The sequence below is a fragment of the Neomonachus schauinslandi genome, chromosome 1 (genome assembly GCF_002201575.2).
Source record: "Neomonachus schauinslandi chromosome 1, ASM220157v2, whole genome shotgun sequence".
Lineage (NCBI taxonomy): Eukaryota > Metazoa > Chordata > Mammalia > Carnivora > Phocidae > Neomonachus > Neomonachus schauinslandi.
The window spans coordinates 124,360,136-124,365,876 of NC_058403.1; positions in this window are offsets into that span (position 1 = coordinate 124,360,136).

The window sequence follows — 5,741 nt, forward strand, 5'->3', positions numbered from 1 at the left end:
CAGTATCCTGGAGGGACTCCTCAGTGCCAACGGATGGTTGCTTGGATGGGAGGAGGAACAAACAGGTTAAAATCATGAAGTACTCAGAAATATTTCACGTCCTGTAGGTTATCAGTAAATACTTAGTAACAATGGTGGTCTAGAGACATAAAAGCAAGAATTCAGAAGGAACAAAGCACATGGTCTGCTCCCCTTCCTGCCATTTCTGCCCGCTCCCAAGTCCCCAACAAATCTCTTCTGCTTAGAACTTTTGCTACTGGCTTGCAGGGCCTAGGATGTCCAGTTAATGATGATTTGCAGCTCTTGGTGTAAATTTGCTCCTCTTGGTACCTGATATGAACTGCTCCCAAAACAATTGCAGACTCATTTCTCAATTATGTCTATTTAGGCTGAAAGATACCCAGAGTGACCAGCTGACCCCAGACTTCAGTTCCCTGGGGCACCCAGAAGTAACCGGATTTGGGAACCAATTCTCCTAACCTGCTCTCAAATGAAACAATTGATGACTCAGAAAGACCATTTACTGAGAGTAATAGGAAACAGATTAGCCCAGAGCCCCAGTCCCTGGTATCACATAAAGAATTATCTCCCAGAAGGCTCACCCTCTGAGCACCCAAAAGGCTGCTCATTGGCTTCAGAATAAAGTGGGTGTAAACCCTCCAAGTAGCACGCAGAGCAAAATGAGAACAGGCCAAGGGCCTGCAGAACTGGATTGTCACTCTTGCAAGATTTGTTAGCTGGGTGCCTTTGGGCAAATTTCTAACTTCTCTGAGCCCCAGTTTCTCCCAGTGCAAAGTGGGGCCATGATACTCCCACCCCACGGAGTAGCTGTGAGAACTGAGATGGTACACGTAAAGTGCCTGCTACACCAATAAATGGTACATCTCCGTGGTTTTGAATGTCCTTCCTCCTCTTGGCAAATACTTCTGTGCCAACAGCCAGCATCAGCCCGTGGATCCACTCGCTCCGCCCCCCACAGAGATGGATAGACTCCAAACGGTTTCCATGCTGATCCCCTTTTCCCAGTTTCCGCCATCTCCTGCCATAACTTCATGGCAGTGCTCCCTGGCAAAATAACCACCCGTTGGCTCGTGATTTCCACAGGCTCATAGCCTCCATGAAGCCTCTCTCCATGCCCTCTAGGGCCATGTACACCCCAAGATTAAGATCCTCTGCCTTAATTGACCTTCCGTGGCTTCAGACCCTCCTGTCTGTGCTTGGCTGGTACTCCTGTTACCCATGATTTCTTAGCTGGTCCCCCAAAGTAGCAGCATAAGGGTCTCTCGCTCCACAGTTCACAAAGTACCACAGAACAAAGTGACACGTTCTCCCTCGAATGGTCACGGAAGGCTAATTCCACACCTCCTCAGCCTCCTCTGTGTGGGTCTGCCTCGAAAGACCTGCTTTCCCGACTCTCACCTCAAAATCAAAGGGCCTTCCCAGGAATGGGGCCTGCAGAGTGTCCACCTGCCCCCTCCGTCCAGCAATCCCCATCCCGAGCCTCATCCCACTCCGGGGCCCGCCCCTGCATGTTCCCGGGCTCCCGTCCTGCGAGCCACCTGTCCCCGGGCTTCACTGACAAGTGCCACTGGCCTGCAAAACTCCTCTGGGCTCTGCCACCAGGGCAGGGGAACGAATTAAGAGACCGGGGTTAAAAGATAGCAGGCTTCAGAAGCAGACTCTAAACAGACTTGAATAGCAGAAAGTTTCAAAGGCTCGCGCTGAAGTCCTCATAAAACTCCCGCCGCCTCCTCTGTGAGCTGGCAGTCCCAGGCTCTTTCAGATCTCTGAGCCGCCTCCTTGCCCAGCCACCAGCTCCAGTCCTGCCAAGAAACCAAAGGGCCTTTTGTGTTGAAGCCTTTCAGTGGGAAGAGACTGGCGGGGGGCTCTGGACCCTCCCAATCTGAAACATGAATGTCTCATAACCCCGCTAAGCCAGAAATTCTCTACCCTCTCCTGCCAGGGAATGATGACAGTCTTGAGCTGGAGGGGGACTTAGTCCTATGTCTCACATGCTCATCTAGCGGGTGAGGAAACGGGCTCAGTCTCTTCAGTACAATGGAGCTAATCTTCTTGTTGGCCCAGAGCTCTCAGGAGGGAGCGGCCCAGCGGGACATGCTCGTGGTTGTCCAGAAGCCTCGCCTCATCCGTGTGCTGCTCCACGCACAGTCTCCTCACTCGGTGGCTGCGCAGGATTCACGGAGCCTGTTCCTCCATGGCCCGAGTTTCAGGAAACTTCACAGTGTTGGCAAGACTATCGAAAACTGAACACGAATAAATGGTCACACAGAGCTTTAAAATGTATATATGTCTTCGTCTGCTCCGGCTGCCGTAACAGAAGCCACAGGCCGCGTGGCTTACACAACACACATTCATCGTCCCACAGCTCTGGAGGCCGGAAGTCTGAGATTGCGGTGTCCACGGGGTGGGTTTCTCCTGCGCTTCTGGCTGGGGGGACACACCTTTCAGCTGTGTCCCTCCCACAGCCCTTTGTCTGTGCGTGCACCAGCTCGTGTCTCTTCCTCTTATTATAAGGCCACTAGTCCTACTGGATTGGGGCCACCATTATGGCCTCATTTTACCTTAATTACCTCTTTTAAAGGCCCTATCTCCAAATACAGTCACATTCTGAGGCACTAGAGGTCAGGACTTCAATACTTGCTGAACAGTACTGCCCTCCTGTCAGGGCTCCCAGCTGGGCTCTTATTTCACCAAGGTAGTTATGTTTTTCTCTTTCAAGAACATACACATTGCTGTGGGCTGAATTGTGCCCCCCACACACACACACACATTCATATAGTGCGGTCCTAATCCACAGGGACAGGCCCCTGGCCGTGCTGAGACACCTGCGTGCAGGACTTCCTCCACCACCTGCTGGCTGAGCCGTGGTCTACTGTGGGTCGGCATGCGGCCAGAGAGCGGTTGGACACTTCCATCAAGCAAGGAGTAAGTGCAAGCCTAGAACCAACAAACCTGGGTCCTAATGAGCCTTGGACAAGTGACTCGGTGTTGCTGACATTCAGTTGTCTCTTCAGTACAGTGGAGCTAATCTGTCCTGAGCACTTCACGGGAAAGTAGGGGAGAGCAAATAAGATAAAGCAAATACAGGGCAGCCTACTGTGAACTGTAGTTATACCAAATAAGAGAAAGTTATTAAAACTCATGTTTCTTTTTCCTTTCGAGTAAACTAACATGTCCCCCACAAAAAGATGACTTCTCCAAAAGCATGGTTATCATCGATGGTGTTTCTTAAGAGCCAGTGTCTCATGGGCCCATATGTCACCAGCTGTACTTGTCCTGGGACCTGAATGAGCTCGGGGGGTGGGGTGGTTTGCTTTGTCCCAGTGAATGGTATGTGTAAAGGGTCTATCGCTGCTGTGTCAGGGAACTGCTCATGCAGAGGGAGAGGTGGGCCTGAGCTGAGTCCCCAGCGATGTGGTGGACATGACCAGGCACTGGCATTCCCAGTGGAGGGGATGCAAGGCAGAAATTCACAATGGAGGTGGGAAGATCTGTAGAAGCAGCACAGGGTGGTGGGTACCAGCCAGCCCCTAGAGCTGGGTTTGAATCCAGCCCCACATCTTTGGGCAAGGTTCTTAGGCTCACTGTGACTCAGTGTCCTCATCTGTAAAATGGAAACTATTAGGGCACCCACTGCATAAGTTGTTGTGGGCTTTAAATAAGTCATATATCAAGAGGTCTTAGAGTGGTAGCTGGGACATGGTGAGTGGCCAGGGAGTGTTAGCTGTCATTAAGCACTGGCTGAGCAGCTGGTATATGCCCTGTTCTTTCATTAAGCACTGGCTGAGCAGCTGGTATATGCCCAGCACTATGCTAGGGACACAGCCTTGCCCTCCAGAAGCACACAGTATGCATAGATGTGAAACCACTTAAACAACTTTTCAACAGTCTCTCAGAGATAAGCGCAACACTTATGGAAACCAGGAAGAGCACATGACCCAGCCTGAGTGGAAGTGGAGGGAGGACAGACATGGGATGGGGAGTCCAGAAAATCATCCCCAAGAAGGTATCACCTGGTCCAGTCTTAAGGAGTAGGAATATCCTCGGAGGGGGCTGAAGGTAGGAGGGCACCACATGCAGAGAGATGTGGGGCAGCGTGGTCCCCATGGCAACCAACCAGCAGTTCTGGGTTGGAGGAGCTTATGATAAGTAGGGATGACAAAGGACACAGCTGAGTGCCTGGCTTGATCCCATGTGGGTTTGAGCAGGGAATAGCATACTTGGATTTGTGGTTTAAGCCTGAGCACAGCAAGAGGTAGAAGTGGAGGGGAGAACATTAGAGGGGAGAACAGAAAGTGAGCCATGAGCAGACAGGCCCAGGGGCCATAGTGATGGGGATGCAAAGAGAGCAAGGACACCAGGAATACTTACAAAGGACATGGCATGATGTGACCGGGTAACTATATGAAGAGGGGGAGAAGGTGCTGGATCCATGAGAGTACCTCAGAAAGAGAAAGGGGGTTCAGAGGAGGACAAGTCTGCCATGCAGGTAGGGGGTCCAGTTCTTAGTCCCGAGCATGGAGCATGGAGGCAGCAGCCCAGGGAGAGGGAGGGGAAGATCAGAGCAGAGGCCTAGCCCAGAGTCAGGGAAGGCGCAAGCATCCAGGGATGAGGAGACAGTGAAGGGACCTAAAGGAGGCCGAGGGGCAGAGGTCTGAGCCCACCCTGGTGGAGGGAGGACAGGCCCTGGCAAGGCTTGGCCACAGGAGGGCAGTAGAGTGCCCATGGAAGGTGGGCAGTGACCCAGGCAGAGCATCAAGAGGGAAAGGGGTGGCCAGGAAGCAGACGAGCACGTCTGGACCTTCCTTTGGGAGATGTGAGTGAAATGGGGAAGAGAAAAAGGTATGAAGTAGAATCGGGGGGAAGCTAATTTTTAAATGGGAGAAGTATGAACTAGGACCAACAGGGGCAAAGGTGGAGGACGGAAGGGAAAAGTGCTTCCTGAAAGGCCCAGCCCCCAGGAGGTCAGAAGGCATGATACCAGCCTGGGATCCTCTGGGGGTAAGTGACAGAAAACCTGATTTACCTGGACCTAAGAAACGGAGGATCTGTTGGCTCATGTAACTGAAACATTCCAAGGTAGTCTGACTTCGGCACAGCCAGATCTAGGGGCTCAAGTGGGATCAGAGGATCAGGCTTCTCTCCCTCTGTCTCCTGTCTCTGATTCCTCTCTGTTGACCCCATTCTCAAACAGATGCACCTTTTTTAATTCTTCTTTTTAAAAACGGATGTAATTCACTTATAAAACTCACCCTTTTAAAATGTACAATTGTACTTTACAATTATTTTAACTATATTGACAAGGTTGTGCAACTCTCACCTCTATCCGATTCCAGAACATTTCCATCACCTCCCACCAAAAACCTGTACCCATTAGCAGTCACTCCCCAATTCCCCCTACTCCTGGCCCCTGGCGAGAGGCTATGTGTGGCTTTGGGAGGAGTGTGTTCATATCGGAGGCAAATAACTTGCAAAATTGTTTATGAAAATAGCTCAGAGAGTCTCAAAAATGATATCCAGTTTGGTTTATCTAGTTGGTAATAGATAAAAGCCTTTTCTTGTGTTCGGAAATTATTTTCCAGTCCCCAAATTCCATCTTTTTAACATGCACTGGCACTATTTTTACTTAAGATCTTTGACCCAATTACCAATTCAGGCATTTCAGTCCTCCAGAAACGATGGAACAATGACTAAAGAGTTTTACCATGACTGAAATCATC